The sequence below is a fragment of the Schistocerca cancellata genome, chromosome 3 (genome assembly GCF_023864275.1).
Source record: "Schistocerca cancellata isolate TAMUIC-IGC-003103 chromosome 3, iqSchCanc2.1, whole genome shotgun sequence".
Taxonomy (NCBI): domain Eukaryota; kingdom Metazoa; phylum Arthropoda; class Insecta; order Orthoptera; family Acrididae; genus Schistocerca; species Schistocerca cancellata.
In genome coordinates this window covers 401,978,128-401,994,736 of record NC_064628.1, presented here as the reverse complement: position 1 = coordinate 401,994,736, position 16,609 = coordinate 401,978,128, and the positions used below count along the sequence as shown (strand labels likewise).

At 44.1% G+C, this 16,609-nt stretch overlaps 1 protein-coding gene across 3 annotated transcripts in view; it reads right to left on the bottom strand.

Moving 5' to 3' along the window:
* LOC126175147 (histone deacetylase 5) overlaps window positions 1-16,609 on the bottom strand; it is a 326,032-nt gene that overhangs the window by 165,270 nt on the left and 144,153 nt on the right. For 2 of the 3 annotated variants that reach the window (XM_049921708.1, XM_049921707.1), the window contains one exon: window positions 2,359-2,484. The exons of the other annotated variant lie outside the window; for it this stretch is intronic. The gene's annotated coding sequence lies outside the window, so the exon portion shown is untranslated. The remainder of the gene's footprint in view (window positions 1-2,358; window positions 2,485-16,609) is intronic. 3 annotated transcript variants of the gene reach the window in all.

Sequence of the window (16,609 nt, the reverse complement as noted above, 5' to 3'; positions counted from 1 at the left end):
AACTGTGGATCCCGCTCTGCCTATCCGAGTCGTCGGATTAATGCTACACTACTGGCCATTAATATTGCTACACCAAGAAGAAATGCAGATGATAAACGGGTATTCATTGGACAAATATATTATACCAGAACTGACATCTGATTACATTTTCAAGCATTTTGGGTGCATACATCCTGAGAAATCAGTACCCACAACAACCACCTCCGGCCGTAATAACGGCCTTGATACGCCTGGGCATTGAGTCAAACAGAGCTTGGATGGCGTGTACAGGTACAGCTGCCCATGCAGCTTCAACATGATACCACAGTTCATCAAGAGAGTGACAGGCGTATTGTGACGAGCCAGCTGCTCGGCCACCATTGACCAGACGTTTTCAATTGGTGAGAGATCTGGAGAATGTGCTGGCCACGGCAGCAGTCGAACATTTTCTGTATCCAGAAAGGCCCGTACAGGACCTGCAACATGGGGTCGTGCATTATCCTGCTGACATGTAGGGTTTCGCAGGGATCGAATGAAGGGCAGAGCCACGGGTCGTAACACATCTGAAATGTAACACCCACTGTTCAAAGTGCCGTCAATGCGAACAAGAGGTGACCGAGACGCGTAACCAATGGCACCCCATACCATCACGCCGGGTGATACGCCAGTATGGCGATGACGAATAAACGCTTCCAATGTGCGTTCACCACGATGTCGCCAAACACGGATGCGACCATCATGCTGTAAACACAACCTGGATTCAACCGAAATAATGACGTTCTGCCATTCGTGCACCCAGGTTCGTCGTTGGGTACACCATCACAGGCGCTCCTGTCTGTGAGGCAGCGTCAAGGGTAACCGCAACCATGGTCTCTGAGCTGATAGTCCGTGCTGCTGCAAACGTTGTCGAACTGTTCGTGCAGATGGCTGTTGTCTTGCAAACATCCCCATCTGTTGACTCAGGGATCGAGACGTGGCTGCACGATCCGTTACAGCCATGCGGATAAGATGCCTGTCATCTCGACTGCTAGTGATACGAGGCCATTGAGATCCAGCACGGCGTTCCGTACTACCCTCCTGAACCCACCGATTCCATATTCTGCTAACAGTCATTCGATCTCGACCAACGCGAGCAGCAATGTCGCGATACGATAAACCGGAATCGCGATAAACTACAATCCGACCTTTATCAAAGTCGGAAACGTGATGGTACGCATTTCTCCTCGTTACACGAGGCATCACAACAACGTTTCACCAGGCAACGCTGGTCAACTGCTGTTTGTGTATGAGCAATCGGTTGGAAACTTTCCTCATGTCAGCACGTTGTAGGTGTCGCCACCGGCACTAACCTTGTGTGAATGCTCTGAAAAGGTAATCATTTGCATATCACGGGATCTTCTTCCTGTCGGTTAAATTTCGCGTCTGTAGCACGTCATCCTCGTGGTGTAGCAATTTTAATGCCAGTAGTGTATATTATGTCGCCATATGAAGGTTTTATTTGACACTTACCAAAAAATACAGTAAATACTCTCTGTTTAATTTAGAACACGTACTGGCGACATCTGTTCGACGAATGGCCCTAGGTCAATTCTTTGCCGTCTCCTGTGTTTTAATTTACACGCGGGATGCCGACAAATGTTATCAGCAAGCTTTAAAACTCTCCCAGTATGTAGGTGATCTACGCCTATTCTAAAACACGTCAGGTTACTGAGACAGGGTCATTCGCGCACTCATCTATCGGTTGGATGACTTCAGCTGCGACCGGCCGGAGTGGCCGAGCGGTTCTAGGCGCTACAGTCTGGAACCGCATGACCGCTACGGTCGTAGGTTCGAATCCTGCCTCGGGCATGGATGTGTGTGATGTCCTTAGGTTAGTTAGGTTTAAGTAGTTCTAAGTTCTAGGGGACTGATAACCTCAGAAGTTGAGTACCATAGTGCTCAGAGCCATTTGAACTTCAGCTGCAGAAACGTCGTTCACATGCACCTGGTGACAACATGCCACGCGCAGCTGCGACCTCTACGAACAGTACGCTGCCTTTGGGATCACATACGTTAACGGCGACGATGCTACCTCACTTCTCTCAAGCATATCGAACGGTAAGTTTCTATTCTGAAGCACTCTACTTCTACATAAGTCACCTTACGGAGCCTGGCTGAGAGTACTTGTGCAAATTTTGCTTGCACTTACCGTCTCGGAATTTTAACAGCGAACCAAACCGTGACGCGCAACGAACCTCTTGCAGCGTCTGCCACCGGTCTGCGGGTCTTCTCTACGGCGCCTATTAATCGGTCGAGGAGTTCTTTCGCGTCGCACACGTTCCGTGGTTACTTTCTCCTCTTTGCGTACCGTACGAATTCCGGAAGAAGAGAAGGACTCACCGTTGTGTGGTAGCGGCGGGGGCGGCAGGTGCGCGAAGGAGACGGCGGCGGGGGCGGCGGCGGCGTCCGGCCGGGGATGGCAGGGGCTGGCCGCGAGCGCGGCGGGCCGCAGGGGGCCTCCCGCTGCTGCAACACCACACATCACATCAGAAACGTATCTCTCCTTCTGCTGTGCCAGTTAGGAATAACACTATTTGCTGTATTAACAGAATGTCACTTGCTGAACTGCATCCCGAACCCACTTAAAAAATAAGGGAACGTGGAGGTACAACAATTGCTCTGTAAGGGGCTCATATCGAAACGAAGAATTCGGCATACGACAGTACATAATCCTGTCGCATGTTCGAGGCAACCTGTCAAAATACAGCCTAGTCTCTTGTGAAGAAAAGGAGATAGCCAGCTACGATTAACCCTTCATTACAATCGTGGGTTAATTTATTGTTCTCCCATTTACAGCTGCGTTTCTACTGTAACGTTGCCACTCTGCCTCTGTGTAATTGCAACGCAGGCTGTGCTTTCACATTGTGCAGGCGCGTGCTCAGCCACGACCATTATTTACGTAGTACGTTTCAGCTGAGGTCGAAATCTCCCCCACGAAGTTACAAAAGTTACTGTTCTTGTTTATTATCACAAACTGTTTTGTACCGAACAGAGCGGCGTTTGAACGGTGACCAAATTCTCGAGTTACTCTTAGATAGTGGAGACTCACGACTTACCAGATACACCGTCCGCCCCCGGTAGCTGAGTGGTCAGCGCGACAGAATGTCAATCCCCCGGGTTCTATTACTGGCTGGGTCGGAGATTTTCTCCGCTCAGGGACTCGGTGTTGTGTTGTCCTAATCATCATTTTTCATCCCCATCGATGCGCAAGTCGCCGAAGTGGCGTAACGTGGAAAGACTTGCACCCGGCGAACTGTTTACCCGACGAGAGGCCCTAGACACACGACATTTACTTTATCAGATACACCAGCTGCTTTTCAAAATACAGCCGACTTTAAAGACAATGATACAGAAATAGCTGAGCACCAAACTTACAGTGAAACAGAGGCCGATGAAGAGGCAGCAGAAGAGAACGTTCGGGATGAAAACCAAGAATAGCAAGATATGTGGCTTTTTATGGAAAAAACCGTTATAAATGCTCCAAAACCGCCCCAGGGTCGTTTACAACAAGATCTCACACTTGCCTAGCATCAAAAGCTCTGTTTTAGAAAGACCTAACTTGTCAATTGTTTGAGTCATGGTATTCGTTCTTTACCGACAATATTCAGTAATAGCTTATTTAATTGAACATGGTAATTAAAAAATAATAAAACTTACAGAAAAGAGTGCGAGCTCTGTATTTCCAACTTATACTAACTTGGTGAAGTTAAAACGAAGTCATTTCTAGGCATATTATTCCTTTCTCATGTATTCAAATCTAATCACGAAAATGTACTAACGTTATATTCTACCGGTGGAATACGACATAATGTGTCCAGAGCTCTAACGGGCTACAACATATTTTTATTTATTTTGTCTGCTTTGAGATTTGATCACATAAAGATCCGAGAATCTCAAAAGGAAACAGAGCGACTACTTTATGGACAACTGTAAAGCCATTATGTTTGCTCCAAATATACGACTTTAAATGAAATGTTAGTACCTCTGAGAGGACATTGTTTCTGTCCCATATATTTGAAATCAAAACTTGCAAAGTACGGTCTGAAAATTATGTGCCTATACGACGCAAAGACTCATTACTGTACTTATTGTCATCTTTCATAAATTCTGGCAAAGGGCAGACAATAATGACCATGACGATGATAATTTGTGGGGGATAATCCCCAACCCTGGCGGGAATCGAACCCGGGACCCCGTGATCCAGAGGTAGCAACGCTAGCCACTAGACTACCAGCTGCGGTCATCATTCGAGCAAGTACGTGCTTTGAAACAGTGTGATCTCATTTATGTTAGAACAATGTGGAAAATAAACGAGAAATCCCGAAAGAGATTCGGCCACAGATATCCATACGAGTTCACTCATTATTGTGTGGATTTATTCCTTATAAAACTCTGGTATCTTATTTGTCAAACAGAAATAAAGCAGTGGTTATAGTGTCATCGATGCACCATTCACCCGAGGTTAATTCACAGTCTTCCAAACTAAAAATCATCGAATTTCATAATTCAACTAAAGGCAGTGTGGACGCACGTGATCAGAAATGTGCACATTATTCAGTGCCCTAGGTTTTGGCCAACAACAGTATTTGGACCACTGTTGAATATATCTACGGTAAACAGTTTCATCATATGGAAAGCATCAAAGAAGAATAGCGAGATGGTGCGTCGAGACTTTATAAAACAACTCGGCATGGCATTTATGAAGGCAAATATGGAAGAGCGGAAAATTAATTCAGAAAATTTTCCTATGGGTTTCCTTACTGCAAATATTTTGGAAACGAGGAAATGATAGTAGGATCGTCGAACCTGCAGTGCAAGTCCAAGCGGGACCGAGTCAGCCAAAACACACAGATTCCACGAAGCCACATACATTCACGACTTAAAGACAAGAGAATTACCAAAACATGTTCTAAATGTCAAAAATACATGTGCAAAATGCATTCCATTGACAAAAAAGTTTGTCTTCACTCTGATGAATGAAAATAAGTGCCACTATTTAGAATAGGATCCTTTTCGTTGTTGTAGTTCATTCGTTCATGTACTACCTATTGTCATTTTTTGATTGAAAGTAGTTGTTTCAGTTTTCTTTATAGTTTACTTAACTGAGCATTATTTGAGTTAAAAAAATGTTTCTGAACATTGCTGAAGTAGATTTTCTTTGATTTTTCTAGTTAATTCCAAAAACTCTGTTAACAGGCCAATGTTAATGTAGAGCCTTAATTGTTGGGTATATCATGCTTCCTTTTTTCATGAAGATTGATTTTACATACATAGAAGTCTGTCTTTTATTGATTCTTTAACAATATTTTAGAGAAAAAGAAGACAGATATTAAATGGTTTTTGTTTTTGAGGGCGAAAACTACTCCAAGAAGCTACTAACGTCTAAACAGCGAGAGTAGTTACATGTTAAACTTAACTCCATCTGCCCCTAGTTTATATAAAAGATACAGGATCAGCTAAAACTGTTGCACATGGAACTATATGCTAACTGCTAGCATATAAGAAACAGCTTACAAGAACTAGCGCGAGAGCCCCATTCGACAGCTTTTACTCTACGCTGCAATAGGCATTCACGCCGTCTTGTCTTTCAGTTTTATCTCATTTCTTGGATGTTGTGTGAAACGTTTCAACGTCATCGTTATCAACCGTTATCACTGTACTCGAATTTTCACACGCTTTCGAATGAGATTATAAAAAAAATTAAAAAATAATTCCTACAACATCTGAAGGCTTAAGCGAATTAAACAACACGAACCTCTGCTTACTATCATGTGTCGAAAATTTCCTTTCGATGCTTTGAATAGTTCACGTAATGAAACAAAAATATGGTTCAAATGGCTCTGAGCACTATGGGACTTAACTTCTGAAGTCATCAGTCCCCTAGAACTTAGAACTACTTAAACCTAACTAACCTAAGGACATCACACACCTCCATGCCCGAGGCAGGATTCGAACCTGCGACCGTAGCGGTCGCGCGGCTCCAGACTGTAGCGCCTAGAACCGCTCGGCCACCCCGGCCGGCCGTAATGAAACAGGTCGAAGCCTTCGGTCTTTCACACTGTATCGTCACTTGCTTCTTTTTCGTTGCACATTAAGGAGGTTGTATGCCAGATTTTACATTTTTACTGCTAATCTTCTCCCACACAAAGAGACAAAATGTCTGAATGCGAGATACGATTTAGGTTTTACAAAACCTGAGCAGCAATCTGCAGCCCTTAGCTGATGACGCTGTGGTGTAAGGGAAGATGTTGTCGTTGATTGACTGTACGAGGATAAAAACACGAAATTTCTATTTGCCGTGATGAATACTAAGTTGGTCTAAATGTAGACACGTGTGAGTTATTACAGACGAGTAGGAAAGAAAAATTGCGTAATTTTAGAATACAGCGTCAGTACTGTGCTGCTTCACAGAGTCACGTCGATTAACTAGCTATGCGTAACGTTTCAAACCGATAGTCGACTTCGATGTACGGGGACAATTTGACGAAAGTGTAGCTCGTCTACAATGCAGACCGCATACAGAAAACAAGTACTGCTGGAGCGTTTGGAATCGCCATCAAGTCAAAAAATGAAGAGAGCGGACCAATTCAGAGGCGGGCTGCTAGATTTGATACAGGTAAGTTCGAACAACACGTAAATATTACGGAGATGCTTCCGGAATTCAAACGAGAATCCCTGGAGGGAAGACGATGTTCCCTTCTAGAAAAACTATAAAGAAAATTTAGAGATCCCGGCATTTGAAGCTGACTGCCACACGATTCTATTGCCGCCAACATACACTGCGCGTAAGGAGCACAAAAATAAGATACGAGATATTAGGGCTCAAAAGATAAGTCGTTTTTCCCTCGCTCTATTTGCGAGTGGAACAGGAAAGGTAACGACTGGTATTGATACGAGAGATCCTCCGCTATGCACCATTCGGTGGGTGCGGAGTATGTCTGTAAATATAAAAAAAAATCTATAATGTACATAAATAGATAAATTTCAGGTGGGTTTTGATAATTACAAAGAATAGATGAAGCAAAGTCTGACGGACATGCAGCCTTCCAAACAGTGTTTCTCGAGCAGAGAAATACTGATGTTTTCAACCCTAACCTGTAGCTGACTAATCTTGAGAAGTAGGAACGCTTCTATAGTCGTGGGTAGGTCCGACAGATCGTGTTATTTTGAAATGATAATAAAAATAAAAGTACGTTTTATTTTCATATTTGTTAATTAAATTTTGAAATTAAAAATGTTGTATTTAGCCAAATCAATTATACGAACTTCCGTTTTTCGCTCTAGTTTGTTGTTACACAAATCAATCTGCACTATGAAGAAGGTAGAAACCACTAGACAATGACAAAACACTTTTATGTTAAATTTTAAAATGTGTTTCTTAAAGGCTTAAAAACGAAAGTTTGAAATCTTCTTCTATGAACATTTCGACAAGGTCAAAGAGAGCCAAGTTACAAACACGAATTGCACAGTGGCTCAGAAGAAGTCACGCTAATAGGCAGCTTGCATTTAGCACAAAAGTATAGTGTGTCAGTATGACTCGTTATCATTAACTATTCATCATTATCTAAAAACGCATTTTTTGAATTGGTAGTCGGAAGGTGATTACGGGCTAGCGTTGAATTTTCGCCAATTTCATTTTCATACCTACATAATTCATCGTTCAACCAGTGCTCTAATATGCTACGTTGACTTTCAGGAACATTATTTAGAATTGCCATTACAAATATCCGCGATAAAACAGTGAAACAGAAAAAGTAACAAAAAGAAATAAACCGCATGACTACAGTCGCGGCTCCAGTATATCCGCGCGTACGCCGATACTCGCCTTAAGCCATCGGCACACCGACCGTGCATCGGAACACTGGGCGTTGACGTGCCGAGTTTTTGACTTCATAGCGTGGGGCAGCACGTTAGGGAGTCTTTCCGAACGAGCAGAGCAGCATCTAACATGTGAGATATTCTGAACGTGCGGTTGAACGTTGACCAATGAGATGGCAGAACGCCATCTACCTCACACGCACGCCATCTTCTTGGATGCAGAGTTGTGAGGCGCCATATTGGCTTCTATTTGCAGTTGAAGCCCGGATGTATACATGGCGTTTCTGAGACCCAGAAAACTGGGGAGCTCTCGAAAACCCTCCGATAACTGTACGATGCGTCGTAATAAAATGATAAGAAACGTTATATTCGCGATAAGGGAGTTATTGTAACTTGCGTATTATGAGAGTTGGCCATTTGAAATCAAATAGCATGTTGAGGATCCATTGTTCTTGGTACAATTTGTTATAATTAAATTTCAATTAGTAATATAGCTACATTTAAAGCTTTCAGGACAGGGTAACAAACTAGATGTGGTCTCCTAATACTTGTGATCCCGGTAGCGCAATGAGTAGCGTCACAGTTTCATGGCGAAAGTTTGAAGTTTTGATAGTTTGCATCCCACTACACCCAACAATTTTTTCTTCTAACCTTCGGTTTTTTAATAGGTTCTGATATTTTATTAGTTTAATGTACATACATGCTATAATGTTCGATGCTATGTAAATATACGGGCGCTGTTTTAGAGAGGTGAGTTTGTCCGATTGGCTTAATCTACAGGGCCCCTTGCACTACTTGCAGTAAGATATTTTGCCCGTTTTTAAGTTTTGTGATTCAGGTGTAGAGATTCTGCCACTGAGGAGGAACAGTAAGAATGACCTTAGGGTTGTACTAGAAAGTGACAATGATGAAACAATGTTTATCTTACGTGGAGAAGTATTCTAAACCTGTATAGCACTATTTGTAGCCGGCCTGGTGGCCGAGCGGTTCTAGGCGCTACAGTCTGGAACCGCGCGACCGCTACGGTCGCAGGTTCGAATCCTGCCTCGGGCATGGACGTGTGTGCTGTCCTTAGGTTAGTTAGATTTAAGTAGTTCTAAGTTCTAGGGGACTGATGACCTTAGAAGTTAAGTCCCATAGTGCTCAGAGCCATTTGAACCACTATTTGTAATGGAACTTATATAAGCCAAAGTCCTTATTTAGCGGACGTGGTACTCTCCTTTTTGTTTATAACATTTTCACGAATATTGAAGTTTCTACTTTTATATACTGCAGACAAAATAACCTGACTAGCATATGGGCAGGGGAGCAAAGTACGTTTTAAGAGTGTTAATATGGGAATTTTACGCCCGTCCATTACGTAAATAGTGTGATTTATGAGCCAGATACGGGCGGTAACTACCGCTGGAGCGCGTTGCGATCGCGTACACCACGTTGGGTTCGACGTACCGTACGCACAAGTCGCATCGTTTCTGAGCGTTCAGTAGCGCGTTGAACTCGGCACGCTCAACGTTGACGCTCGACAGCGCGGTCCGTGAGCCGACGGCTTTAGGAGCAGCTCCGAGCAAAACACATTCGTCACACAGCGCCGTCTTCGACTTACGGCCAGAAGGCACAAACGATCGGGAGAGTTCTGGCTCCCGCTACCATTTTTACACACGTTCAAAGACTGAACAGAGTTGTACTAGATCCACTACTACAGTTAAAAAGAGTTAAATATTTGGATGACACGTTTTCTACATTTCAGTTCCCAGCAGTGTGGTAAGTTTACCGTGCGACCTTTGTCAAGGAGAACCGACACGGTTTCTCCTATAGCGAATAATAAATCCCACTATCATTGCTAGTTCTTTAATGCTGAAACTGTCCGCCTGCTTAGCTGGCTGGTAACGTGCTTGCCTCCCATGCACTAGGCCCGGGTTCTATTCCCGGCCGGGTTGGAGATTTTCTCCGCTCAGGGACTGAGTATTGTGTTGTCCTCATCATCGGTCGCAAGTCGCCCAATGTGGCACCGAATTAAACAAGATTTGCGCTTGGCTGCCGACCCGAACGGGACATCCCGGCCAACGGTGCCATGGGAAAGAAAACTGTACGAAGATGAAAAACGAAAATTGTAAGAGGTATGACTTGTTTTAAACATCAGGTAACAGGTCTACAATTTGGCAATAAATAAATAAATACGATTATTTCATTTCAATGCGATACTATATCCGACCTTTTGTAGCACGAACGGCCCCATCCGCCGACCAGCCTGGACTGAGCGACGTGAAATTACGTCGACATTCCATATACTGCGAACACTCCACCATTTGACTGTGCTGTTCCGTTCTGTCCCGTTTCCGTGTACACGAGCAGAGCAGAGGTGGACAGGGACCTGGCAGGGCGGCAGCAGTTGAGTTGGCAGTGACGGCGCACAACAGGTGAGGGAGCCCTCGCGTGATGCCGAGGCAAGGCGAGGCTTGGCGGTCAAGGCCGCGCCTGCCCGCCGCCACACCGCCGCGCATTTCGCACCTTCCGCAACTATTCGACATACCTGAGCACCGAGCGGCAGGTAAGTCTCCTCATTAGGAAACCAGTGGCCAAGTTGTAACGTATACACTGTACGATCAAGTACAAGGTAGAAAACAGCCTATGGGATTAACACTTTCCACACTGAGCCGTTTATACATGTTTTGAACCTGCACTTGCAAGCATTTTCATGGACTTTTTATCGAAGTCGTGTAGAAAATATACAGATAGTAAACCACTTCCGTTAAAGTTTAAAACTTCTTCTTTCTAATGCTGTTATACGATTTTTTTCTGAACGTAAATACTTTTTTCTAGAAGGTCGAATGTTTTTCCAAAAAAAGGGTAAAAATCTAACTTCTAAACCCACGATTTTTAATGTTTGAAAGAAATAAGCATGTACAAAAGAACATATTTTATTGAAAAAAAAGTGCGTAGAAGAAAAATTCGATACGGAAGTGTAGCCCTTTTTTATCGAGCACAATTTATTCCGGTATGGTACTCTTTGAAACGATCAAAGTACGCAGAGACCAACATTCCACTGCTTATACCACCATCGTCTTTCTTTTTCACTGTTTCCCATTTCTTTGTTTCCTTTACCCACACACTTTACAGCACACTACGGCATTTTGTTTACATGCTGCAGCGGGGAACTTTTCTGGGAAGTGTCGCCCAAACACTCTGTCCGCCTTGGTGACGGTCCACCGTGTGAATCCTGAAGCCCCTCCACACCACCGTGAGTTGCTAGCTGTTTACCTAAGGCCTTCATGAAGCACATCAGAGATGTTGTCTTTTTGGTTGTTAGTTTGTACACAACCTAACTACTCACTATTGCAAAAGAAATAAAGGAAGGAAAACACTCTTCCACCATTTCAGTGCCCGCCGGGGTGGCCGAGCGGTTCTAGGCGCTACAGTCTGGAACCGCGCGATCGCTACGGTCGCAGATTCGAATCCTGCCTCTGGCACTGGTGTGTGTGACGTCCTTAGGTTAGTTAGGTTTAAGTAGTTCTAAGTTTTAGGAGACTGATGACCTCAGAAGTTAAGTCCCATAGTGCTCAGAGCCATTTGAACCATTTTTGAACCATTTCAGTGTCTTCCGACATAAAGGGTAATAGCTTAATAGCTGGTCAACCCTGTCTAGTCCAGTTTTACCATCGCTATAGTCTATTACAACATGTGGTTTACGTCTCTCTACTTGCCGTTTCTTGTTTCTGGTATTAGTAACAGTTCAAGTTCCTCGATGTTTGGTTGAAAACAGTACACTACCCTGGTTGATTCCCATTTTACCGCAAGTAAATATCCCTTCCTCCAAAGCGTCGTTTCCCCCATTCCAATCTTCACAACCTTCATTTCATTAGGTAGACCCTTCCTCTTTTTCATTACAGTGCATTCAATCAAAGTTTCATTCTACCACACATAGTCCAACACGGCAGAGGTTTGCATGGATCCTATCCATATGAATGCAGTGTGCTTTGCCAAAATAATCTCCACACAACCTCCCAATTACTGACAAGACAGCGTTATCTACATTGTTTGCTTTACCTGCGTAAATCTCACAATTCACAGCATAACCTGTTATTGAGTCACACAGTAAATAAAGTTTGATTCTGTATTTGTATGGTTTGCTTTTCATATACTCTCCGAATCCTATTCTGCCTCTTAAGGGGCATATTGCTTTTTCAGTTGTGAGGTTCAAATGTGGTTTGAAGTTATTATTACACCTTGTCACAAAAGAACTGAGGAAAGGCCTAATACCGTGTAGTGGATCATGTCCTGGCTGACCTCGTTTTTTCCGTGATGTTGTTCAAGAGCAGCATAAACAAAATTGAAGTAAATCTGTCTCTACTCATTACTCTGCTCGCCCACGAAGTATTTACAAATGCATCCTTTCACTAATAATCATGTGTTTTTAGCAACTTAACTACAGTCATATGCAAAACAATAGAGAAAAACAAGTATATTTCATGTATGTTTTCTACTGACTACCGTTGCCACATAAACTTCCTTTTCATAGACTACTACTAATTCATTTCATCAATTTTTTCTTCTGCATATCTGTTTGTTTCAAATTTTTATGTTGTTGTCATCTCATTGTCTAAAAACGCAGAGACATCAGTGACCACGTTTCGCGATGTATCAGGACAAGCGCCTGTTCTGGAACCCTCATCGTTATTTGTCCACGAGTGAATAAATACCGATATAAACCGCTATAAAAATATCAAAATAATTTGAGTCAACATTCCTTCTCTGCCCTGGAAAAATCACCAAACATAACCATGCTCCTTACACAACACAAACACAGTTACGCCCGTGGAAAACGATCGCACGGTGTCAACGTCCAAGCTACAGATTTATAGTGACCTCTGTCGGAAAGTAAATAAACTACTCTTGCCGCCAGTTCAGTTGACGGCAAAACGTTTTCGCATTACAAACGCCCAGAAACAGAAGTACCGTACAGTTCAAATGGCCCTGAGCACTATGGGACTTAACTTCTGAGGTCATCTGTCCCCTAGAACTTAGAACTAATTAAACCTAACCAACCTAAGGACATCATACACATCCATGCCCGAGGCAGGATTCGAACCTGCGACCGTAGCGGTCGCTCGATTCCAGATGTAGCGCCTAGAACCGCACGGCCACAACGTCCGGCGTACCGTACGGCATAAGGACTCTGTCCAAAGAGGTGTGCTTGCGAGATCGTATTGCGGATGGGCTTAGTGTGGAACAGGTGTTCGTTGCCTCCTGAACAACACGATCTTAGCTGTCTGTCACGCCGCACTTGGCACCTACTGAGGTCAATATTCACAAAACCGTGAATTCAGAAGCACAGAGCACGATTCCTTCATGTATATATTGTCTGTATGGGGGGCTTCTTTCATTCCAATGTACAGAATTATTTAGGAAGCCGTTACCTGTCAGCGTATAGGTAGTGAAACATGGTTCTATTGGAGCAAAGGTAACCGAATTAAAATTTAATCAGCGTGGTTCGGGCTTCAATTGTGGCTGTCAAGATTTTTTTTTTGTCATCCCATCTTTCACCTCTTACAATGAGTCGTAGGCGTGAAAAATAATACTCTGTGCGGTGGTTAGGAACCAGCATTTATCCGTCGAATCCACGGCAACTGATTAAATTTAACAGAAAGATAGGGCTGTACCACCTCTAATACAGCTGTCGAGGAAATCATTGTAGTTTTCAAACTAACCTTCGCGTCGATGACTGGTTGACATCCGAGCTACATTGACATTAAAGTGGGGAGAAAAGAAAACTGAACAGAATTACTGTTCTGAATTCGATGCGACGCAAGCACGGGAAAAAGTCGTTGCATTCTGTTAGGCAGACAAGCCAGGGTAATCTAACATAGCGAGAAATGAAATAGACTGTGCTGTTTCGCTTTACAACACTGTACTAGACGACAGCAGAAGGTAAACGTACACTGGATAACAAAAAGTGATGACTGAACTCACGCACCCCAACATCATTAGAGTTGCAGTTCTCTGTGACAAGTAGAACGGCCACTAGAATGCATCAGGTACTGAGTGATCACTGTAAAGAACACGGAGACGCCGCGTACTCGTGTAAATACCGCTACCAGCACGTGGCACTGTTGGGAAGGGGCCGCATAATCAGCCTCCATTTGGCCAGCATTTCCAATAGTGCAATAGCCACACTTGCGGGGCATCCGGACGTGACAGCGACCCGATGTGGACTGCATTGGAATGTGAGGACAGGCATACGCGTCGTCGAGGCTCCAGTCCGCCACATCTGCCCATCGAAAGGTAGCATCGCTGGCCGTGTTGTGCGCCAAGCAGGCCGTAAGCCCATCACATCTGCCCCTGCCGTCGCAGAACAAGTAACGTGGGAGACGGGGACTGGTGACGAATGTGTCAGCAATGAACCGTGGTTCTGCAGTAACTCAGATGACCGTCGTCGGCGATTATGGTAGCGACCTACGGAGAGGTCCCATTCTTCCAATGTGTTGCAGAGGCGCAAAGATGTTACTCCGGGCGTAACGGAGAGGGGAGCCATCGGGTAGGACTCGAGGTCACGACAGAGTGAACTCTGACGGCTCAATGGCGAGTCACGGGGCAAACTGCGTCCTCGTTTGTTACCTCCCTTGCGACAGTATTGTGATGCCATTTTTCAGCAGGACAAAACACACACACACACACACACACACACACACACACACACACACACACACACACAGCCTCCGCGATGTTGCCGTACTCTCGTGATCTGCAAGATCCCAGATCTGTCCCCGACAAAACATTTGTGGGAGTAGCGCGAAGTCAACTCTATCTCAGAGCCAATATCCGGGGTACCGAGGACCATTTACAAGAGGTGTGGACCAGTTTGCGTCAGGAGAGGATACAACGGCTTTAAGACAGTCTTCGCAACCAAATCAGTGGACGCATCCGAGCCACAGGAGTGCAACGTCATGCTAGTTCTTTGTTAATCTGAGTCGCTTTTTTAATCACTGAAATAACAACAATATGGGAATTCGCCTTGATGCAAAAAACTAAACTAGTTTCGGCGACAAATATCAGCATCATCAGTGGGTTCTTTAAATCTAAAAAATGCAGAAAAAAAGCACAATTATATAAACACAGTAACACATTATAACATTTTTACTGTTGGTTTTTTGAATTAAGGGTTTTCTATACATACTTTCATACTACCTTATTTATTGTATGTTATGGCATGTTTTTAGGAATTATTACCGCTGTTTGCGGCATATTTCCTGTGCTTTTTCTGTTGCTTTTTTTTTCTCAGCGTACATCATGTCATCTGCAACTGTGCGAACGGCTGTTAGTAAACGAATACTAAAATGTGAACTTACGTATGTCAGCGTTATACACTTGGGATGGAGGTAGTGTTGTGGCACACAGCTTTGGTGTATACTGGGCTGTTACTTAGTTATTCGAGCACTCACATTCGTTGGATGGCATATAGTTGATTCTATACACAGAAAAACTAAACTTTCACTTGATGCAGGATATAGAATGAGCTACATGCCGTCCAACGAACGTACACGAGTAACCAAATAACAGCCCGGTACACACCAAAACTGTATTCCACAACACTACCGCAACCCCGGGTGTATCATGCTGACATACGTTTACTAAACGGCCGCTCATTCTGTTGCAGATGACATGATGTACGCTGAGAAAAAACGGCAACAGAAAAAGAACAGCAAAAATGCCGCAAACAGCGGCAATGATTCCTAAAAACATGCCATAACATACAAGGTACTACATAACATACAAGGTACTATGAAAGTATGTACAGAAGCCCGCCCGGCTAGCCGCGCGCTCTAACGCGCTGCTTCCCGAGCGTGAAGGTGTGGGACCGATGACCGTAGCAGTCTGGTCCCTTTCATCCCCCAAACCAACCAACCAACCGTGAAGGTGTGCCGGTCCCCGCCACGAATCCGCCCGGCGGATTAGTGTCGATGTCCGGTGTGCTGGCCAGCTGTGGGTGGTTAAGAAGGTTTTCCATCTACCTCGGCGAATGCGGGCTGGTTACCCTTATTCCGTCTCCTCTACAATGTGTCGGCGATTGCTGCGCAAACACAGTTTTCATGTACGCGTACACCATAATTACTCTACCACGCAAACATTTGGGGTCACACTCGTCTGGTATGAGACGTCCCGGGAGTGTCCACTGGGGGCCGAACCGCACAATAACCCTGGGTTCGGTGTCGGGCGGCGGTGGGGTGGGTGGATGGACCGCTGTGGCCTGTTGGGTTGTGAACCACTGAGGGCTACGGCGGGGCGAAGCCTGTCCGTCGTTTCTAGGTCCCCCGGTTTAATACAATACAACTATAGAAAACCATCTTTCAAAATAAGAACAGTAGAAATGTAATAATGTGTTACTGTGTTTAATTTCACTATTTTCTGTATGTTTTAGATTTAAAGGACCACTGATGATGCTGATATTTGTCGCCGAAACTAGTTTGGGGGGATAAATAAATAAATAAATAAACAAATGAAGTGTTTTGCATCAAGGTGGATTCACAATTCCCATATTACTGTTTTTCTATGCAAACACGGACCAAATGGAAGAGTTCCAAGACAAAGTCGCTGAAATAACATCACATACTCTCCCAACAGGTGAAATTTCATTTAGTTTGCTCCACCCTTTGTGGGTGTTTCATGTTTTGTCGAGCTACAGTTGAGGGCCACGGACACTACCAATAGAAATAGTCTGGATAATTGAGGCAAGCTATCCCCTACATTTTAAAATACAAATACTCATTATGAAATTGTA